General features: G+C 36.3%; 1 pseudogene; it reads right to left on the bottom strand.

Annotated features, from left to right (window-relative positions):
• Positions 1-2,149: 2,149 nt before the first annotated feature.
• Positions 2,150-3,996, bottom strand: LOC100991753 (dnaJ homolog subfamily B member 6-like; annotated as a pseudogene).
• Between the last annotated feature and the right edge of the window lie 5,872 nt (positions 3,997-9,868).

Genomic DNA, 9,868 nt, shown 5'->3' with positions numbered 1-9,868 from the left:
ACTATATTATATGATGCCAACAAATAAGACATAAATTATTACTAAAAATAATAATATTAACAAACTTGAGGGATATGTAGTGAAAATACTCCTAGTAGTGTTCGTATGGAGCTACATAACCTTGAACAGTTAATTTCTCTGGACTTCATCTATAAGACAGTGAAGCAAATTAACCCTTAAGATCCCTTATAGCTCCAGAATCTGAGGATTCTAAGTTTAGGGTAAACCAAGGAAATGAAAGAAGAGAATGGAAGGGTCAATATCTCAGAATGCTTTTAATAATGGAATGGTGGACTCAAAGAGTAAAATGGGACAGAGGTAAAAGTGAGAACAGGGTGTGGGGAAGTAGAGAAAGTGGTCAGTCAACTCTGAAAAGCAGGGCAGAAATGAGAGAGTTCAAGAAGAGACAGTTCATGAAGTGTTTGTCTTAGGCAATCATTGTGCACTTCAGGATGAAAGACACAAGACCAGGGATGCAATTTGTCATCTCTTAAGAAGTTGTTGAGGAAGAAGTCCTGAGTTAATAACTGCAGGAAGGAGGAGAACTACTCAGGAACAAAGTTTTTGTTGGGACCCTGGTATTGCCACCCATCCCTGAGGAGCTTCGGTTTCATGGCTGACTCCAGGCTGCTGACAGTGTCTTTTCATTCTTGGCTATGACGGTAGAGAATGAGCTGATGAAGTGATTCAGATACATCCTTACACTTGAAAAATCCAAAGAAAATTCTTAGTGGCCCCTCCTAGAAAATCTCAGGGGATGGTTCATCTACTGCAGGCCTTTCCTCTCCTTCTTGCCTCTGCTCACCACCACAAATAAAAGAATGTTTTTCTGAATACTTATTTTGTTTCACAAGGCCCCAATCTCAAACTAATCTGCAGTTAAAATGTAGACATTGGAGGGGATTTATCTTAGAGAAAGTTCAACTTTCTCAATAAGTACATACTTGCACAATATTCAAAATGACTTTAAGTAAATATTTGGTTTCATTTGCTCCATTCTTTTTTTTTCTTCCACTCAGGAAAGAATGCACCAAACACATTCACGTCAATTTTCTTTCTTTTTTATTTTTTTAAGCAAATCACAAAGACCCAGCTTACCAGCTTTGCTTTTTTGTTTTGTTTTGTTTGAGACAGAGTCCCACTCTCTCCCCCAGGCTGTACGGCAGTGGCGTGATCTCGGCTCACTGCAACATCCACCTCCCAGGTTCAAGCAATTATCCAGCCTCAGCCTCCTGAGTAGCTAGAACTACAGGCACACACCACCATGCCCAGCTAATTTTTTCAATTTTTAGTAGAGACGGGGTTTCACCATATTGGCCAGGGTGGTCTTGAACTCGTGACCTCAGGTGATCCGCCCGCTTCGGCCTCCCAGAGTGCTCGGATTACAGGTGTGAGCCACTGTGCCTGGCCACAGCTATACTTTTTTAAACCTAAGCTTAACATTACATATTTAAACCATTGTCAAAACGTATCAAGTTGCCAGCATTCATGCACAACTGGAAAACATTCTTAATTTATATTAAACCAGAAATGTATTACCATTATTGCATTAATATCTTTCACTACTAAATACTGAAAAAAAATTGAAGTTATTTCTGTACAAGAGGGGTCCCCAACTCTCGGGCCACTGACCTGTAGCAGTCTGTGGCCTGCAGGAACTGGGTCACACAGCAGGAGGTGAGCAGTGGGCAAGCCAGCAAAGCATCATCTGTATTTACAGCCATTCCCCATTGCTGGCAATATCTCCTGAGTTCCATCTCCTGTCAGATCAGTGCAGTATTAGATTCTCATAGGAACGTGGACCCTACTGTGAACTGCACATGTGAGGGATCTAGGCATCATGCTTCTTATGAGAAGCTAATGCCTAATGATCTGTCACTGTCTCCCATCACTCCCAAATGGGACTTCAGGAACACAAGCTCAGGGCTCCCCCTGATTCTACATTAAGATGAGTTGTATAATTATTTCATTATATATTACAGTGTAACAATAATAATAATAGAAATAAAGTACACAATAAATGTAATGTGCTTGAATCATCCCAAAACCATCCCCAACCCCCACTCCAACTGTGGAGAAATTGTCTTCCATGAAACCGGCCCCTGATGCCAAAAAGGTTGAAGCCTGTTGCTGTAGAAGATTCATCCTGTCAATGTTAACTTCACAGCAGGACAATACTAGGAGGCTCACATTTCAGATACAACGGGAAAGCAAATCCATGCTGGTGTTAGTATGCAATCTCATCCTACTACAAAATGGTAAAGTCTCACCTTGGAGTACGTTTAATAAAAAGGCAAAGTGCACACAGAGATTTCAACAATTTTAAAGACAAAAAAAGGTCCCAACAATAAACTCAAAAGTCTATGACAAATAGGGGCTCTGTTGAGCTGTTTGTAAATACTTTAGATTAGGTACAATTAAACTGAAAGTAGTGTTTGTTTGAAATCTTTAAAAAAAAGGTCCTGTTGGCCTGGTGCGGTGGCTCACGCCTGTAATCCCAGCACTTTGGGAGGCCAAGTTGGGCAGATCACGAGGTCAGGCGATCAAGACCATCCTAGCTAACACGGCGAAACCCTGTCTCTGCTAAAAATACGAAAAAAATTAGCTGGGCTTGGTGGCATGCACCTGTAGTCTCAGCTACTCGGGAGGCTGAGGCAGGAGAATCACTTGAACCCGGGAGGCAGAGGTTGCAGTGAGCCGAGATAACACCACTGCACTCCAGCCTGGGCAACAGAGCGAGACTTTGTCTCAAAAAACAAAAAAAAAACACACACACACACAAAAAAACCAGTTCCTGTTAATCCTCAAATGGCACTTGTTATTATTTAACATTTCTGTTAAATGCATGCATTGAATTACTTGTTACCCAAGCCAGAAGCTGCTTCTTACCATTTATCGTTTAGGACTTTAACTAGCCGTCTTTTTCAACATCTATTCCTTCTTGACAATCCTCGACAATCCTCTTTGTAGTAATTTTTCTGCCAACCATTTTAGTAGAAGTTGATAGAGATTTAAAGTTACCCATCCCAGTACCACCAAACGAGGTGGAAGAGAATGAAGTGAGACCCCCATGACCTGAATGAAGTAAATCCAAAGAAGTCAAAAACTTCCACCAAAAACTTCCCTGAAGACATCATCTGGGTTACAGAATGTGAAGCCAAACTCACGGAACTGTCAAAATGACTTCCACCTCCTCTCCGCCAACTAATCTTTCTTTGCCATATTTTTCACAGATGTCCGCTTTTTAGCATCTGACAGCACTTCATAGGCCTTGGCTACTTGTTTGAATTTTCTCTCTGCTTCTTCTTTATTCTCAGGATTTTTATCTGGGTGTTACTTCAGTGCCAGTTTTCGATATGCCTTTCTAATATCCTCAGTTGAGGCATGTCACTGCACGCCCAGAACTTCATAGTAATCCACCATGTTTTAACAGATTGTTGGAACAGGTCCCAGGACAGAGGCGACTGGCAGTGAGATACAGGGGAGGCGAAGTGGTGGCCCAGGTCTCCTCTAGGCTCCAGCACCGCTGTGCTGGTGGCAGCGGCCTGCTCCGCTCTTTAAAAACAAAATCCAACTGACAAAATAACATCACTAAAATTTCATTAAATAAAAAATCACTAACATCAAATATAATCAAATAAAAACATAACTATTCCTCTAGCATAGCTACCTACAAATGCAGTAGGGTTTCCTAATTAAAACCGAAAAGAAAATAAACTCACCAAATCCCACCGGAATTCATTGAATGCGGCTAAAAAGTTTTTAAATATAGAACAGTGAGCTTGCTTTGTGAATAAGTCTGTGCATTCTTTTACTTGTTTATTTAAATTATAACTGCTGTGTTTAAATATTACAAAGAAAATAAATATATCCTTTATGGAAAGAAGTGGAAACAATAATTTTAAATGACTTAATTAGCTCTACCAATCCATTCAGCTACTGCTTTTTAGTCTGTACTAGCAGGAAACCATGACTTCCTGAATTTGGAAATGATGCATAGCCCCCAAAATAAACTTACACAATAATGTTGCCCATTTTTTCTTCCAAACATAACAGCAACTGATCTTTATTCATTTTGTCTAAAGTAAAAATTTGCATATCGTCTCAATTTTTTAAGCGATTTCTAGTAATATTTGAAGAGTATTCCAGGTATATCTTAGCAGGCAGGTGAGGAAGGCAGACCTACTGGTTTTATTTTCATGAGAATTTCAGGGGACTGATGGTAAGAGAAACATGTCTGGGCCTCTTGGGATTGAGGAGTGGCCCAGAAATCTGGGGATAATGACTCCTGCTTAGCTTCACAGACATTATACTGTTTGAAGAGAAACTCATTCGAAGGGAAGAAGAGTCAAGACATTACATTGGGCTGGGCACGGTAGCTCACACCCATAATCCCAGTACTTTGGGAGGTCAAGGCAGGAGGATCACTTGAGGTCAGGAGTTCGAGACTAGCCTGGCCAACATGGCAAAAATCCATCTCTACTAAAAATACAAAAAATAAAATAAAAATCAGCCGGGTGTAGTGGCGCACTCCTGTCTCAGCTACTCACGAGGCTGAGGCAGGAGAATTGCTTGAACTCGGGAGGCAGTGCAGCCTGAGCAACAAAGCGAGACTCAAAAAAAAAAAAAAAAAAAGGACATTACCTTGGTCCATTAGCTAAGTTCAGTGTTTATTTATAAAGGTAAATGGTTTTTAGTACAGTATAATGTGGTATCATTAAAATTGTAAGTCCAAGCTGCACAAAGAATGTGTGCCAAGGAAGGAGGAGAAGGTACAGCAATTACAATATTTATCAAATGGAAAAGCACATTACTAGAAGTACCGTGGACCACTTAGAACACACTGTGACTATAGCAAAGAAGTTATATTCTGAGGAAAAAATGAGTAATTTCTGCCCTACTGCTTCCCTTCACCCAAACGTTACCACCAATAGCGAGCCATGGTTTCTAACATTTCACAAGTGAGTTGACTCATTCTTCAAGTAACATGTTATACAAATAAAAGACCAATGAAGGGAAGCTCCTGCATTGGTTTTTTAGATAGCTGGTGAAACGTTAGTTCTGGATGTGTGAAAAGGGTGTTTCTGGAAGAGATTAACATTTGAATCAGTAGACGAAGTAAAGAAGATCTGCTCTCCATAATGTGGGCAAGCATCATCCAATCCTTGGAAGACCTAGATAGAACAAAAAGATGGAGGAAGGGTGAATTCTCTCTCTCTTCTTAAGCTGGAGCATTCATCCCCCTTCCTTAGACGTTGGAACTCCTGGTTCGCAAGACTTCAGATTCCAGGACTTACACCACTCCCCAACACTGAGTTCTTAGGCCTTTGGACTCAGACTGAATTACACCACCAGTTTTCCTGGTTGCCCAGCTTGCAGACAGCGTATCATTAGACTTTTGGGCCTCTATGATTGCATGAGCCAATTCCCATAATAAAAATATATGTGTATTTTGGGATATATAGGATACACACACACACACACACATATCCTGTTGGTTCTGTTTCTCTGGGGAACCCTGACTAATACAGCCTATCACAACAGTGTAGTTATAAATGTATGGAGTACAAGTGTGATTTTGTTACATGCATAGATAGTGCACCAGTAAAATAAGATTTAGAGTACCCATCACCCAAATAACATACATTGTACCTATTTGGTAATTTTTTATCATCCGTTTCACTCTTTCACCTTTCTGAGTGTCCATTTTCCATCATTCCACACTCTATGTTCATGTATCACAACAGTTTAAAGCTAAATTGGGAGCAGTAAGACTGGTCAAGATTGATTGGATTTGGGATATATTTTACAGATAGAATTGACAGAATTTGATGATAGATTGGGAATTCATAGAATGCAGGAAGTACTATCAGATGAGTAGATTTCTATGAGGAGACTAGAGGACAAGAATTTAGGAGTTAGCTAATTGCACATCCTATGTTTTAGAAGTTCAAATCAATATGTATATAGAGTGCATATATATATATATGCACATTATATATAGTTTTTTACATTTACTCATATTAAATTACCATATTTGTATATCAAAAAATGGTTGTCAAAAATTTTATATGCTTAAACCAAATAAAAATAAATTCAAGAGTAATAAGCATATAAATGTTATTTAAAACCATAGCACTTAATCAGATTGTGTATCATGCTGGAGTAAATGGAGAAGAAGAGACACAAAAACTGAGCCCTGGGACACTTCAACCTTTACAGATCAGGAAGATAAAAAGGAAGCAGAAAAAGGGAACTAAGAAGAAGTAATGTCTGAGAAAAATTAGAAAATTTTGTCTTAGAAGACAATTGGAGGAAGTATTCCAAGGAGGAGGAATGAATCACATTTGACGAAAGCTTTTAATAGGTTAAGTAACCTGAAGACTCAGAAATGACCATACAAATGAAACCAATTAGCTTTACAAAAGGCAATTCATTCATAATGTTGGGGAAAAAAGAAACGTGTGCTCTAAAAAATAAATTCATTACTAACAATGTCAATTGGTAATTGGCATATGATTTCTCAAAGTTTAGGCTTCCTTTTTTTTACAGTTTAGATATAGTATATTTCCCCACCACCCTAATAGGTTTAAATAAATATCTTTGCAAGTTAAGTCTATTGCTTAAATAATGCAGAAATATAAAATAAAAATTTTTTTATTTTTATTTTTTGAGACAGAGTCTCTCTCTATCACCCAGGCTAGAGTGCAGAGGCTCAACCTCAGCTCACTGCAAGCTCTACCTCCCAGGTTCACGCCATTCTCCTGCCTCATCCTCCCAAGTGGCTGGGACCACAGGCACCCACCACCACGCCTGGCTAATTTTTTGTATTTTTTTAGTAGAGGCAGGGTTTCACCGTGTTAGCCAGGATGGTCTCGATCTCCTGACCTCATGATGTGCCCACCTCGGCCTCCCAAAGTGCTGGGATTACAGGCGTGAACCACCGCGCCCGGCCCAGAAACATAAAATCTTAAGTCAGCAGATGGATTAGACTTCAAGCACCCAGAAGCATGTTCTGGTGGGAAATATCTGTACCCAGGAAATTAATCTTTACCCAGTCTCAGAATAAATGCTCAAAAGAAAAGTATTGAAGCTTTTGTACCAGTCACTTGGAACCTGTTGTGAAGAGATATATTGGCAGAATTATGCACAAGTGGTCAGGTAAGCAGATTTTTTAAAAGAGAAAAAGAAGAAGGAAAATGCCAAAATTGATATGCCCAGCAAAATTTTCATTCTATGAAGTGATATGATATATGGTTTCCTACTTTGTGTAACTGAATCTGTAAATTTCTATATCTTTTATCATAACAAAAATGCCTTCACCCTCACACACATGCAAAGAAGAACATTACATCCTAGGACAAAGAATCAGAGATTAAAAAAAAAAAGATCATAAATATATATGCACCTAACAATATAGTCTCAAAATATAGAAAATAATAATTTTAAAATGATAGAAAAATTTGTAGCTGGAAATTTTAATCCAGTTCTCTCAGAAATTAATAGTTTAAAGCAACCAAAAATAAATAAATACATAAAAAATTCGAATAACATAATCAATTATTTTGAAATAATAGCTATATAGAGACATTTACACCCAACAACAACAAAAAAGAGAGAATGTATATTTAGCACATATGAAGCATTTGTAAAAACTAACGAGTACTAGAACAACTATGACACAAAAGAAGCCTCAACAAATACCAAGTAATTAATAGCATAAAGTTACCTTCTCTAACAATAATATGATAAAATTAAAAATTTATTATAATCAAATAGCTTTAAAAATCAAATATATATGGAATATGAAAATACACAACTAAGTACTCTTGGGACAAAGAAGCAATAATGTAGAAATTATAATATACTTCAAATTGAATGACAATGAAAACAGTACCTACCAAATGTTGCATCACAGCTTATGTTAAAAGAGTATTTAGATTTTTAAATCTACTTAAAAGTAAGAAAGCTATAAAATAACTGAGTCAAAGACAGAGCCAGAAAACAATTACATAAAGCTTATTTTAAATAGTTAACAAAACTAAGTGGTAATTCTTTGAATAGACTAATAAAACAGAAAAGGCCCTAGTAATACTACTTTTAAAAACATGGAAAAAATTACTAGCAATAAGTTATAGATGTAATAGAGATTTTTAAGATAATAAAATATTATTAAAACTATATGTCAAGACATTTGAAAACCTAGCATAAATGGATATATTTCTAGGGAAAATATAATATGCCAAAATAAACCCAAGAAGAAATATAATACTTGACTAGATGAATCACCATTAAAGAACTGCATAGGTGAATCAGGAACACCTCCTCCAAAAAATGACCAAACCTTGGTCCAACATGGTTTTGCTGTTGAGTGCTACCAAACTATAAAGAAGAGATAATCCCTTTTCACATACAAGTTGTTCCAGAATAATAGAAGAAAAGGGTAAGCAGCTCAACTTATTTTATAAAGCTAGTGTAACCTGAAATCCAAAAATAGATGAACAATAGAAGAATAGAAAATTATGAATATTTTTAAACATGCACAAATCTGTATATAAATTATCAGATAACTATCTACTTGTAAAAAAATAATATATCATGATTTAGTATAGTATAGTCAAACAATCCAAGATTGTTCAATATTAGCAAACTTAATGAAATTCACAGCATTAATAACCTAAAAGGAAAAATCATAAAGTTATCTCAATAGATGAAGAAAATAATATTTGATAAAGGTCAATACATATTCATGAATAAATTCTCAGAAAACTAAGTGAAAGGAATTTCCTTGACTTGATAAATCTATCTACTAAAAACCCAAGGTTAACTACATTATCTTTTAAGAACTAGAACAAAATAAAAATTTCCATCATCTCTGATAATACACATCTTAATGCAGGAAGAAAGAGAAGTATGGATTATGATGATTGCAAGGTGCAAGACATGTCAAGATGATATAGTAATGTACAGGAAAAAAAACTGAAACAACAAGCCATTGAAACTAATAAGAGTTAATCAAATTTATAAATATACTACCATATTACAGAAATCAAATAACTATAAGATGAGGGTAAATGAATAAAAAGTGGACAAGGTATTGGTGATATGGAATTGTTCAAGCACTTTTAACTATCAAAAAAGAAGAACTGAATAAACATACCACATTTAAATTTAATACAATACCAAGGTTTTTTTTAAAAGTCCATAGAAATTTTTAGGGGAACTTTGAAAACATTTTTAAGTTTATATGGAGGAATAAAATATCCAAATAGCTGTGACTCAATATCAAGTATTGAGACAAATTAGAAAGACAGAACAATAGAAGAGTAGAACTGGTTTGAAACAGACAAAGAGAAAAACTAATGGGGCAAAATAAATAGTCCAGAAATAAGACTATGTATTGATTATCTTTATATAGAATGTAAAGCAGAAATTCAACTTTTTCCTCACTATATAGAGTGTTATAATATATTTCTCCAAAACATCTACAAAACAACTTGGACTTTTCTCACAAATTCACATTATGAGAATTTACTGGAATCCCTGATGGAGACGTATTGGAAAAATAAAAGATTTTCATGCCTACACCCAACTCAATATACTGGTTTCACTGGTTACAATGAAGTCTAGGAATATCTTAAATCCAGTGGTTTCGCTAACAGCACAGTGAAGCTAAGGATTCCCAAAGTTCAAACCAATATGCCTCTGAAAAGAACAATACAATATTTATAAGAAAATCTAAATAGAAACATGATGAGGAAAAAGAAGTAACTGACTTGAGGCTGTCAATATTAGTGAAGTGATCTTCCAAAATATTTTATAGAGGCAAAATAGTTTCTCCAACATTATAGGGACTACTGGAGTTCCT

The sequence above is a fragment of the Pan paniscus genome, chromosome 7 (genome assembly GCF_029289425.2).
Source record: "Pan paniscus chromosome 7, NHGRI_mPanPan1-v2.0_pri, whole genome shotgun sequence".
Classification (NCBI taxonomy): domain Eukaryota; kingdom Metazoa; phylum Chordata; class Mammalia; order Primates; family Hominidae; genus Pan; species Pan paniscus.
This window is presented reverse-complemented; position numbering and strand designations above follow the sequence as displayed.